This window comes from Acipenser ruthenus, chromosome 50 (genome assembly GCF_902713425.1).
Source record: "Acipenser ruthenus chromosome 50, fAciRut3.2 maternal haplotype, whole genome shotgun sequence".
In the NCBI taxonomy this organism is placed as follows: domain Eukaryota; kingdom Metazoa; phylum Chordata; class Actinopteri; order Acipenseriformes; family Acipenseridae; genus Acipenser; species Acipenser ruthenus.
In genome coordinates this window covers 6,169,767-6,183,769 of record NC_081238.1, presented here as the reverse complement: position 1 = coordinate 6,183,769, position 14,003 = coordinate 6,169,767, and the positions used below count along the sequence as shown (strand labels likewise).

The 14,003-nt window shown below is 42.6% G+C and overlaps 1 long non-coding RNA gene across 1 annotated transcript; it reads right to left on the bottom strand.

Annotated features, from left to right (window-relative positions):
• Window positions 1-769: 769 nt before the first annotated feature.
• On the bottom strand, window positions 770-13,279 carry LOC131721985 (uncharacterized). The gene is made up of 3 exons (XR_009319977.1): window positions 13,205-13,279; window positions 7,340-7,387; window positions 770-1,099 (listed from the first exon to the last, which is right to left on the bottom strand). It is a non-coding gene; the product is annotated as an uncharacterized LOC131721985 (long non-coding RNA).
• Between the last annotated feature and the right edge of the window lie 724 nt (window positions 13,280-14,003).

The window sequence follows — 14,003 nt, the reverse complement described above, 5'->3', positions numbered from 1 at the left end:
GCTCCAAGTATGGCGATCCCTGCACAGCCCTGCACACAGCCTGTCTGAGACAATATGAGAAGGATGAGTACCCGAGAGACTTCTACAAGGAACTGAAACTCCTTTACTATGCAGGTGAAGCACATCCAGGGGACAATGTAGACAAGAGCTTCCAGCTGCTGTTCATACATAACCTGTCTGCAGAGGTCAGAGCTGCCATGAGCGCAGTGGTAAATGCAGACAACTCAATGCCCACCATCCTGGAAGCTAAAGGAGAGTATGGTGAAATATACAGATACCCGGCCCAATACCAGCAGCACTCGGGTACTAGGAGATGAAGCAGAGCCTGACTTTCCTGAATCTGAAAGAAATGAACTGCCACAGAACTCCCAGAGAAGATTTCAACCTTCACACAGCAAACCCCAGCCCAGAGGGGAAGGTAAACCTGACAGCCCTACACCTCACCAGAGGGGGAAACACAGTGTTATAGATCCATCCATCTATCACTAATGAAATGTAGGTATCTTTTGGAACTGCCTCTGAAACACACCAAACACATCTAATAACTGTATGTTTTTGTATCCTTTCAAGGGCAACTTGTATTCAGGGTTTTGACTGAAAATATTTGCAAGCTGAAATAGTTTATGAGATATTAGCAGCTGTAGGAGTGGGTGGATTTGCAAACTCATACAAGCTCCCCTCACAGGGATGCTTCATAATTATAACAACTAAAATGAATGAATAATCAATTGCAATATAGCAACAATTACGTCTTTACCTTTGTAGCACATGAAGGCTTTCTGAAGATTGCAGGGTAAATCAGTCCACTTTCCGTCTGAATTGACTGAAGCACAGAAGAAGTCTGCCCTCCAGTTGGAGTAGATGACATCATCGCTGTTAGACCACTGCCAGTTCTGTGTGTCATCACGATACAGCCCGATCCAGGAATAACTGAAAGAAGCTCCTGTAATATTTAAGAGCTGCTTTGCTTCTTCCTGGCTGCGCACAGTGGCCAGGTCTGTGTGCTTCTCTCTACAGTACCTCTGAGCTTCAGACCAACTCTTCTCAGTTTCCACAAACACGTGTTTTCTGATCTGGTTGTACACAGGCACACAAAACCCTGATAAAGAATAAACAGCATTATTAACACTAGAACGAGCAAGGTGGTCATTTTGACCGTTTTTTGGATTTTAATTTAAATATTAAGATACGGAGATGTGCTTTCCTGACTTTTCCTAAATATATGTACTAATTACCTTGACAAAGAAAGAATCGCGTCGCTCCAAAAATTAGTGAGATAAAATACTGTCATACCTATTCCGACCAGGAGCAGTCAAATTGACCGCTGCATAGAAAACCTATTATAACAATGAGGTGTTGTTGTATTATTTGTATTTATCAGTCAGGACTTGCACTAATGTATTGAAGTTTGATTAAATCAGTCTGCATTCCTCAAGTGAGCGGTCTGTTGACATTTCTATTGTTTCAATGAGCCTCCTGATAGCCCATCAATCAGCCTTGACAGCTCACGGTGCCAGGCTGTGTGCGGAGCGGAGCGAGCACATTGTATATGGAGCGAGGGAGCGGAGCGGACATTTCCAGCCTGCTCTTCCACAGCACTAACAACTGAGCATGGTTTGATTTTACATGTTCTGCCAGGGAGTTTGCACAGAGAATTAAAGAAAAAAGAAGCAGTCACTATACAGTATTTTCCATCATGCCTGTGCATGATAACCATTCATTTTCCAGTTTCAAACCAAAATTAGGCTTTGCAGACTTGAGAATTGCATTTTTTAAAAAGCTTTTATATTCAATGTGACTGGCATTGCACTTTATAATTCATTATGGAGGGGAAAATATATATTTCTCCTGATTGTGGATTGTCAGCGGTTATTACATAGCCTGTATTGTTCTTAGAGAACACACCAATACAGAACGGACCAGTTTGCATTCAATAGGACAAAACAATGAAGTTTAACAAAAAAAGGGGGAATAACTTTTCTGTCCTTTACCCTTCTTGCCGGCTGCAGAAATCCACATATGAATTTCTTTCAGCCTCCCGCATTGTACACGTTTACCTTTACCTGCCTTTTTTTTCTAAAATTCCAACACCCAAATGAAAAAGTTTCTAAAATTTAAAGAGGCATACTGTGCACATCTGAGACAGGACAGGTTTTTAAATTAGCTCTAAAACTGAACTAAATGAATACTTAAATTGAGCCTGATTCATACATTTTATCCTGCAGACTGATGCCTCTGACATAGTAGGACTAGGGACGGATAGAGTGCATGGGGCATTTGATATTGTACATTAGCAGGAAGCTGCTTGCGTGAGAGACTCAGAGACCAGGGACGCTGTAATCGAGAAAGAAATGCCTAGCCATCATAAAAGAACAAAATTAACCAAAAGCAAGCTTCTGTGCGCCTCTCTTCCAGTGTGTGTGGGCCCGTCCGCCCACATGCAGAATTTACATCTCATTATAAACAGATTTGCCGAAAGTCAAGATTTAGAACTTCCTTCTGTCAAAGATAAATGAGTGGCATAGTGAAGAGACAGAAGCAGTAGCAAATATAATAGGATGGAGTTCTGGCTTCTGAGACTCTGACCTTGATGCAACTGAGGCACCGGCCAAGAAGAAAAGGAAACCACATTTCCACAAAGACGAAACTGACCTGATAGTGAAATGAAAAAAATCAAGAAATATTATTTACACTTCACAGGGCCAAAAACATTAAGAAAAGAAACATGGAAGGAAATAACTAACAACATTAATTCTCTGGGACACTAAGCGACAAACACTTGATATTACAAAATAGCATGAGGATTATAAAAAAGAAAGCAGCAGAAAATTCAAATAAAACAAACAGGACAAACTGAATGTGATGCGTTAAACGCAGCGCAGACCCTGAGCACAGCGAAAACAAACAGGACAAACTGAATGTGATGCGTTAAACACACGCAGAGCCTGAGCACAGCGAAAACAAACAGGACAAACTGAATGTGATGCGTTAAACACAGCGCAGACCCTGAGCACAGCGAAAACAAACAGGACAAACTGAATGTGATGCGTTAAACACACGCAGAGCCTGAGCACAGAGAAAACAAACAAGACAAACTGAATGTGATGCGTTAAACACACGCAGAGCCTGAGCACAGCGAAAACAAACAGGACAAACTGAATGTGATGCGTTAAACACAGCGCAGACCCCGAGCACAGCGAAAACAAACAGGACAAACTGAATGTGATGCGTTAAACACAGCGCAGACCCTGAGCACAGCGAAAACAAACAGGACAAACTGAATGTGATGCGTTAAACACAGCGCAGACCCCAAGCACAGTGAAAACAAACAGGACAAACTGAATGTGATGCGTTAAACACAGCGCAGACCCTGAGCACAGCGAAAACAAACAGGACAAACTGAATGTGATGCGTTAAACACAGCGCAGACCCTGAGCACAGCGAAAACAAACAGGACAAACTGAATGTGATGCGTCAAACACAGCGCAGACCCCGAGCACAGCGAAAACAAACAGGACAAACTGAATGTGATGCGTTAAACACACGCAGAGCCTGAGCACAGCGAAAACAAACAGGACAAACTGAATGTGATGCGTTAAACACACGCAGACCCTGAGCACAGCGAAAACAAACAGGACAAACTGAATGTGATGCGTTAAACACACGCAGAGCCTGAGCACAGCGAAAACAAACAGGACAAACTGAATGTGATGCGTTAAACACAGCGCAGACCCCAAGCACAGTGAAAACAAACAGGACAAACTGAATGTGATGCGTTAAACACACGCAGAGCCTGAGCACAGCGAAAACAAACAGGACAAACTGAATGTGATGCGTTAAACACAGCGCAGACCCTGAGCACGGCGAAAACAAACAGGACAAACTGAATGTGATGCGTTAAACACAGCGCAGACCCTGAGCACATCGAAAACAAACAGGACAAACTGAATGTGATGCGTTAAACACACGCAGACCCTGAGCACAGCGAAAACAAACAGGACAAACTGAATGTGATGCGTTAAACACAGCGCAGACCCTCAGCACAGTGAAAACAAACAGGACAAACTGAATGTGATGCGTTAAACACAGCGCAGACCCTGAGCACAGCGAAAACAAACAGGACAAACTGAATGTGATGCGTTAAACACAGCGCAGACCCTGAGCACGGCGAAAACAAACAGGACAAACTGAATGTGATGTGTTAAACACACACAGAGCCTGAGCACAGCGAAAACAAACAGGACAAACTGAATGTGATGCGTTAAACGCAGCGCAGACCCCGAGCACAGCGAAAACAAACAGGACAAACTGAATGTGATGCGTTAAACACAGCGCAGACCCTGAGCACAGCGAAAACAAACAGGACAAACTGAATGTGATGCGTTAAACACACGCAGACCCTGAGCACAGCGAAAACAAACAGGACAAACTGAATGTGATGCGTTAAACACACGCAGAGCCTGAGCACAGCGAAAACAAACAGGACAAACTGAATGTGATGCGTTAAACACAGCGCAGACCCTGAGCACAGCGAAAACAAACAGGACAAACTGAATGTGATGCGATAAACACAGCGCAGACCCCGAGCACAGAGAAAACAAACAGGACAAACTGAATGTGATGCGTTAAACACAGCGCAGACCCTGAGCACAGCGAAAACAAACAGGACAAACTCAATGTGATGCGTCAAACACAGCGCAGACCCTGAGCACAGCAAAAACAAACAGGACAAACTGAATGTGATGCGTTAAACACACGCAGACCCTGAGCACAGCAAAAACAAACAGGACAAACTGAATGTGATGCGTTAAACACACGCAGACCCTGAGCACAGCGAAAACAAACAGGACAAACTGAATGTGATGCGTTAAACACACGCAGAGCCTGAGCACAGCGAAAACAAACAGGACAAACTGAATGTGATGCGTTAAACACAGCGCAGACCCCGAGCACAGAGAAAACAAACAGGACAAACTGAATGTGATGCGTTAAACACAGCGCAGACCCTGAGCACAGAGAAAACAAACAGGACAAACTGAATGTGATGCGTTAAACACAGCGCAGACCCTGAGCACAGCGAAAACAAACAGGACAAACTGAATGTGATGCGTTAAACACACGCAGACCCTGAGCACAGCGAAAACAAACAGGACAAACTGAATGTGATGCGTTAAACACACACAGAGCCTGAGCACAGCGAAAACAAACAGGACAAACTGAATGTGATGCGTTAAACACAGCGCAGACCCCGAGCACAGCGAAAACAAACAGGACACACTGAATGTGATGCGTTAAACACAGCGCAGACCCTGAGCACAGCGAAAACAAACAGGACAAACTGAATGTGATGCGTTAAACACACGCAGACCCTGAGCACAGCGAAAACAAACAGGACAAACTGAATGTGATGCGTTAAACACACGCAGAGCCTGAGCACAGCGAAAACAAACAGGACAAACTGAATGTGATGCGTTAAACACAGCGCAGACCCCGAGCACAGCGAAAACAAACAGGACAAACTGAATGTGATGCGATAAACACAGCGCAGACCCCGAGCACAGAGAAAACAAACAGGACAAACTGAATGTGATGCGTTAAACACAGCGCAGACCCTGAGCACAGCGAAAACAAACAGGACAAACTCAATGTGATGCGTCAAACACAGCGCAGACCCTGAGCACAGCAAAAACAAACAGGACAAACTGAATGTGATGCGTTAAACACACGCAGACCCTGAGCACAGCAAAAACAAACAGGACAAACTGAATGTGATGCGTTAAACACACGCAGACCCTGAGCACAGCAAAAACAAACAGGACAAACTGAATGTGATGAGTTAAACACACGCAGAGCCTGAGCACAGCGAAAACAAACAGGACAAACTCAATGTGATGCGTCAAACACAGCGCAGACCCTGAGCACAGCAAAAACAAACAGGACAAACTGAATGTGATGCGTTAAACACACGCAGACCCTGAGCACAGCGAAAACAAACAAGACAAACTGAATGTGATGCGTTAAACACATGCAGACCCTGAGCACAGCAGAAACAAACCAACACGTAGATCGAAAAGAAAGGGTCCCAAAAACAGAAAGCATGAATAAAACTAAGCTTGTTTCTATATATGGAAGTTTACCATGGGAAATCTGCACGGTAATTCTGCAGTTTACCATGTTTGTACTCGTCTGTACCCTGATCATGCTTCCCTATGCTTTCAGTGCTTTCATTTAACAATATCGCAGACTCTTTAGTTTGAGACGATCTATATTTTAGTTGTGTAAAGGAATAAAGTACAGTATGTAGGCTTCGCAAGTAAATACTTTTCATCGTAACTGAGTTGTCTATAAATTACATAATTAATTACTGAGAAGAAAAGATTTCAGTTTGTGTTTAAAGAACTCTGCAATGATTTTTTTCCCTGCTTCCCTTCCATTATTAATGTGGTTTAAAATAAAGCACTTTCAAATATAAATGAAACCAAAACAAAATGTATTTATTTGGTTTCTTTTATATTTGAAGGTGCTTTATTCTAAAGTAACTAAAACCCTGGAAACGTTTAAACTGGAAATCTCAGATACGAACAGCTAGTTGAATCTACTCCAGTGAGAGGCATGCGTAAAATAACAAAACGAAGTCGTAAATCAGGAAGAAAATGATACTCCTATTATCACACATTTGCATATGAAAGTAGTTTGAAAGTAGTTTGCAGCCATGAAACTGAGTTACGGGAATGAAAATGACTTTAATACATCGCGGGTAAATCTACAAAGCCACAAAAACCTACAAGAAGTCAAGATACGAAAGAAAAATCAATGATACACAGAGCCCAGTGAGACTGCCCCAGCATACCCCAGGATTCTGAGAGTAACTTTGGACAGACAGACAGCCTCCATATCCTGTACATCCCAGATTAATGTCTGTTTAAAAGATATAGAATAACATTTAATAAATAAATAAATAAATAAATAAATAAATAAATACACCTTTAGGGAATAAAACCAGATTTTATTTTTACTTTAAAAAGTCCCTTTCATCTTAAGTGGACAAGCGGTTCTCTACACATTTGTAACAATGTAGGTGTGACAGACAGCCTCCATATACCTCCCACAGTACCGATCAATAGCTTGTGCTGAGCTGAGTAGATATAACTGCAGCCAGGTCTGCTCAGTAGAAGTGGAGCAGTGCAGTAAACACACATACCCAGGAATCACATGTTAGTTTCACATTGAACGTGATTGATGGACACTGCAGCTTTAAGAACCGCATTAACTTTTCTGAGAGATAATGTGGAAAATACCAAAGCAAATAGTGAGAAAAACAGAGATAAAGGAAACCCACCTGCAAGCAGAAGGATGAGCAGCCCCCTCTCCCCCATCACAGCAGACTCTGCATTAGAAAGAGAAGACTTTCTATTAATCACCTTCATAGAGGGAAGCTTCAAATATAAAAAACAGCAAAACAAAATAACAATAAAAACAGAATACTCAATCACATTGGAACTGCAATAGAAATGTTGTTATTATTAGTAGTAGTCATATTTGATGACCAATAGGAGGACTATGTCAGTCTTCACTCAGCACATGGTGTTCTAGGTGGTCTCCCATCCAAGTACAAACCAAGCCCACCCTTGCTTAGCTTCTGAGCTCAGACGAGATGAGGCTTACTTAAGATGGTATGGCTAATGTAACAATTGATAAAAAAAATACTAATTAGCATTCCCTAAATAAAAGGGGGTGCTAACAAAAACTGGCCATTAACTATTTGTAACAAATAGTACAGGGTTCTCCTTGACGCGGAGCAGAGGGGGGGTCGAGGAGAAATCAGAGATCCTGCTCAGGTTGTTCTCGAGAGGAGGCTGAGGAGGGTCCAGCACCTTTGGTTCAATCAGCAGGACCGGCTCTCCGGTCCTAAGGACCCCCTCGAGATACCTGTTTGAGGGCCCTGAGGGGGAGGTGACTCGGAGGTGACTCGGAGGTGACTCGGAGGTGACTCGGAGGTGTGCGGTGCCAGCATGGATGGTTTTGCGCTCTGCTTGAGTTTAGAGCACCTCTTATTTTGGTGCCCCAGCTCTCTGCAGTGGTAGCACCGCACTTCCTCCAAGGAGAAAAAAATCACATACAGTAGTTGGCCATCAGGTGGATGGTAACCTGGCGTCAGAAGGTCAACATGTGGCAGAGGGGCTGGTCTTTGCACCCTAGGGGGATGGGGTGGATCGCTGTTTTCAGCTCCCCTAGGGCCTGAAGATGGGGCTTTAGAAGGTCATGCTTTAAGAAAGGTGGGACGTTAGAAAGGACGACCCTGCTGCCCAACCACTCCATGGGTTCTATGAGGATGTACATCCCCCCAACTGCGAGACCCCTCTCAACCCGCCGTGTGTGTCACCACAATGGTCGACCACCTTGGCCATGGCTTTCACCATGGCCTCGATTGAGAGGGCGTCTCTCAGGAGGCACATCACCCCGTGCCACCTTCTAATATTTTAAATGGGGTGCAGCTTCCCCTGCAGGACCTGTGCCCACTGTTTCGGGGGCTGTGGAGCCTGTCCACTATTTTTTATTTTGTTATGTATTTATTTAGTTTTAATTAAACAAATAACACACACACAGAGAGACACAGACACAGACACACACACATAGACACACCCCTGCACACCAGTACAGGGGCACACAAAAACACAGCACAAACCAAACAAAGTTCAACGTAATTAAAATTAATTAATTAAAATAAGGGGCTCCCGAGTGGCGCATCCAGTAAAAGCACTCGCTAGAGTGCAGGATGCGCTGTATAGTCTGGACGTCGCCGGTTCGAGTCCAGGCTATTCCACAGCTGACCGTGGACGGGAGCTTCCAGGGGGCGGCACTCAATTGGCCGAGCATCATCCGGGGGGAGGGAGGGTTAGGTCGGCCAGGGTGTCCTCGGCTCACGGCGAACCAGCGACCCCTGGCCGGGCGCCTGCAGGCTTGCCTGTAAGCTGCCCAGAGCTGTGTTGTCCTCTGACGCTGTAGCTCTGAGGCAGCTGCACGGTGAGTCTGCAGAGTGTAAAGAAGCGGCCGGCTGACGGCACACGCTTTGGAGGACAGCGTGTGTTCATCTTCGCCCCTCCCGAGTCAGCGCAGGGGTGGTAGCGGTGAGCTGAGCCTAAAAATAATTGGGCATTTCAAATTGGGGAGAAATAAAAAAAAAATAAGAAAACAGAACAGAGCAATGTGCCTGCCCTTCCCCCACTCGGCACAAGCAGAAGCATGGGAATAAAACTAAAATATAATGGTCTGTGCTGGTTATCTAACGCATGCATGATCCTGCAGGGGGATGTCTGTGCTGCTATCTGACGCATGCATGATCTTGCAGGGGGAGGTCTGTGCTGCTATCTGAGTGGTTGAGAGGCGGGCCTTGGGGGGGTCGCTCGACCTATAAGAACTTTGCTCTGTTATGCATTCGGGTGGCCATTACAGGGGAAACCCAGTGACGTTGGCTGAGGAAGCCGGTGTAAATAACCCAAAGCAGGAACGCCAGCGGCTGGAGCGAGAGAACGAAACAGGCAAGCACGGCTGAGGAAGACAGCCAATATTAACCCTTTGCGGTCCATTGTCAGACCTGATCCGACATTGCAATTATTCCTATCAGGTCCATTGTCGGACCTGGTCCGACATTGCAATTATTCCTATCAGGTCCATTGTCGGACCTGGTCCGACACTGCAATTATTCCTATCAGGTCCATTGTTGGACCTGGTCCGACACTGCAATTATTCCTATCAGGTCCATTGTCGGACCTGGTCCGACATTGCAATTATTCCTATCAGGTCCATTGTCGGACCCTGTCCGACATCATCAAAAAAATGCAAAAAACGCAAAAAACGGGTTTCTAGTCGTTTGTTCTCCAGAAAAAGCCGAGAAAACCATTCAATGGCCGAGTGGGAGCGACAGGAGTCGAGACAAGCCGATAAAAAAAAAAAAGGCGTATCTCATGAATAGTCATACATGCCCCTGGCATCCCATATGGGCGGTCATAAGGAAACAAGCTGGCCGTTATTGAATCAGCACACAGAGAATAACACAGACATTTGCAGAGCTTTTTTGAGATGTTATAGTAATAAAATAATGACTTGGATCGCATTATTGAGGAGTTTGGCGATAAAACGAGTGATCAGGAGATGATCGATCGGTATGTACGACTATTATTATTATTATTATTATTTATTTATTAGCATATGTGAAAGCTATAGCAAACGAAAGGGTGGGGCGGGGCTGGAGATGCCTAGTGAGTGCTCTGTTGATATGCAGGGCCTTTTAAACCCATTTGACTGTGGAAAAATTTTTAGACAGCGCGTCTAAAATTATCTGCGCGTGTGAAAATAAATTGGACCTGACGCGCCTGACGTGCACTTAATAAATGGACTGCAAAGGGTTAAATAAGAGAAACAATCAAAATAATTGTGACGTACCCGAGGGGTGTGTGTGTAGGTAGTTGGGAACCTTGGCCCCCCCAGTGTATAGTGAGATAATAGCAGAGCACAGGGTGGAGCCCCGAGCTGACCAGTCTAGTGGCGGCGGGGGACGCTGCATAAGCACCAACTTTTGTTTGTAGTTTTTATTACAGTGTTTTATTTTCCTTTTTTCTTTGTGCCCTTTGTTTTCATTATTATTTTTGAGCACCTGTGTGCAGTACACCATGAGTGAACGGACAGCCTTTTACCATTGCTGCTATCAGGTTGTGCTCTGGACTTGAATCACAGTGCCACCTTGTGGCAGAAATAAATCAATGCACCAAGGGGCATTTAAATAAAGTTCTGTCTCCTGTGTATCAGTGAATTGCCCACCACCCTTCCACAAACTGTTTGAATTGCACTACTGGAGGAGCTCTGAAAAAGTGCCAGTAGTAGTAGTAGTAATATTAGTAGTATGATAATTGTTGTTGTTGTTAACATTATGTTAGTAGTAGCGTTGATTATGACTACACAGTTCTTTAATATGTGGATAGATAGATAGATAGATAGAGAGATAGATAGATAGATAGATAGATAGATAGATAGATGGGCTTCAGTGAGTTACAGGAATATAATTCCATCTAGGGTTTCTGTGACGTCATAAATTATAATCCACGGATACCCTTGTGATGCTAATATTAAGACGAGGATCAGCAGTACAGTTGTTGTTTTTTTTTTAAACGTCATGTTTCAGTGCTGTACAGACGTCCTGTGTCATTATCCGTTAGTGCTTCAGCTTTATTTGGATGATTGTCTTTACCTGGTTTTAATTTCCCGTTCCTCTCCAGTTTATCTGAGATACAAATGTACCAGCTTTACATCATTTTTTTAAAATATATTCTCATTTTGTTGCTCATTAATGAACATTTCTGTACTATGGGTGTTGTCGAGTGATTGAAAACAAGACGTTTTGTGTTTGAATTGAAAGTGGTGGTCTCAAGGAGTCGAATGAGTCAAAGTTCAAGTATATTCTCCTCTAGATCAGTGGTGCCCAACTCCATTCCTCAAGTATCCCTGTGTTTGTTGGTTTCTGTCCCAACCAAGCTCTGTTACTTAATTGAACCCTTAATTAAACTAAGCATTTGCTAAATTTTATTTTATTTCATTGTTTAGTTTGTAAAAGGTTGGATAATTCAAGTCCATTATACAATTGTATATTTTATCTGATTAGGCTAATTCTTAGTTCAATTAAGGGCTCAATTAAGTAACAGAGCTCAGCTGGAACAAACCCCAGGCAGACACAGGGGTACTTGAGGACCGGAGTTGGGAACCACTGCTCTAGAGGAATTATCACTTTTTTACGTCACTACTGTGGTATTATGCCTTTTTTTCGAATGGCTCAGGATGCAAATATGCCCTTGCATTTCTTAAATAATGTACTATGATTTGTGTATATAGTTAAGTAGTATTGAGGACGCTATTTGTGAGCTGCGGCTTTAATGAAGCTTTCAACACGGTTCCAGTCTTGCACAGCTACAGGTTGTGTGTTCCTGCCAGAAATCAAATCTTCCGTCGAGTGAGCGAGAGCGCGAGAGTTGAGACAAGCAGCTTGCAGCGAATAGAAGAATTATTCAGTTTTCTATTTAAAATACTATAAAAATCTGCTATATAAAAGTACTATATTCCACGGAGAAGCCTTCCCTTCATTACGAACCGTGCAAACACCTACAAAGTCTCCCGGCTTTCACTGTACTATCAATATAATCATCTTCAGAAGCGTAGAATTGTGATTGTCGTTCCATCACTACAGAATAGGGAACATGTTTCACCCGGTTGCGTGTTTCAAAAGCATGTTTATTTGTGTGTGTTAATCGGAGACATGGAAAAATAATATTAACCTGAATACTGAACATGAATCACTCAAATAAAAATGCATTTATTTATTTATTTTGCAATCCCTTTTCTATTTCTCTGATGCATTCAGTACCAAAACCCGACTGGACGTCAAAAACAGAGAAAAGGAAAAACGAGTCGAGTTGTGCTGCTGCCCCGGAACCCTGTGAGATATATTGATCAAATAAACTGCTTCACACCATCAGTCACTTATTGGGTTGTTATGCGATGAAAATAAAAAACCTACAAGTACTACTGAATGAAGCAAACAATACTATATGGAATACACATCATCAATTATAATGATTTCGTTTCACTATGTTTGCATAAAGACACAATATTGCACTTTGAAGTATTGAAAACATCTGATTTGAATGTTTTCTTGGCAGGTTTGACTAGGGTAAGCAAAGCTATGCAAAGCACAGCACATCCCATCCTCCAAATGACTTTTTATGCTGCTACAGATTGAATTGAATATATTTCTACAGTTTATATATTTTTAGAAGAATTCCTGCTCAAATGACTCCCGCATTTAACCCTTAAACAGACTTAAACAGAATAGGGCTGTATAAGAAACACATATGCATCTAAAACAATACAAAATAAAAATATTAAAAAGCAATACATCTTAATAAAATAATAATAGTAATAATAACATTTTTGTTAAATTTATTTCCTATAGAGTAGTAAACTCCTTCTGCAAGAAGCAACTATAAAGCTAATATGTTCAACGTGGGCTATTGAGGAAACTGCCACCTTAAAATCTATATTTAAAACCTATTGGGACACTGGACTTTCTCATATAAACATGCTGCTGTTTTTAATGGATATTTAGTAATCTACATACAGACAAATACATCTAGATAATGTTTTTGGAAAGTCTTACCTTAGACACAAAGCAGTGCCAAAGTGTTCTCCCTGGTCTGAAACGCGCTGACACTGTGACGCTCAGCTTAGACATGCTGTGATATACTGAGCATGATGGGTGGAGACAAACAGCACAGCCAGTGACGTCATTCAGTAAGCAGTGATAGTCACGCCCATTTAAAAAAGGTACACGTTTTATATATATTAAAATATACAGCAGCACCAAACATGATTAAGATAATTACCCCACGTTTTAATATCCCTGCTTCAATACATTATAAAATGGCACACAACATGATTCAGACAACAGTGTAGATATGAAATAGAAAATTTAAACTATCTAAGGAACAAACGAAATGATAATCTGCAAAAAATAAAGCCTCTGAGTTTATAGCTTCGTCCGATGTACTTCAATCCAAATAGTTCAGCTAAAGAGGCGTCTGCTTTGTACCCGTGTGAGGCTCACTGCACTGTACCCGTGTGAGGCTCGCTGCACTGTACCCGTGTGAGGCTCGCTGCACTGTACTTGTGTGAGGCTCACTGCACTGTACTTGTGTCAGTTGTCATCTTTTCTATTTGAGAGAGATAGAGGTATCAGGACGCGAGTCCAGTCACTGTGAACAGCAGTTGATTAATTACATACAGTGCAGAGGTGTGCTTATGTAGTTTATTATTTTTTTTTTACAACATTTGCACAATTATGTAAAAAAAGTTATTTCCTGTGGCGGAGTGAGATTTCAAAATGTTAGAGATTTTTATGAATAAACACGTTTTTACAATTCTTACTATTACAGGTTTGCTTCACCAGAACGCTGTCG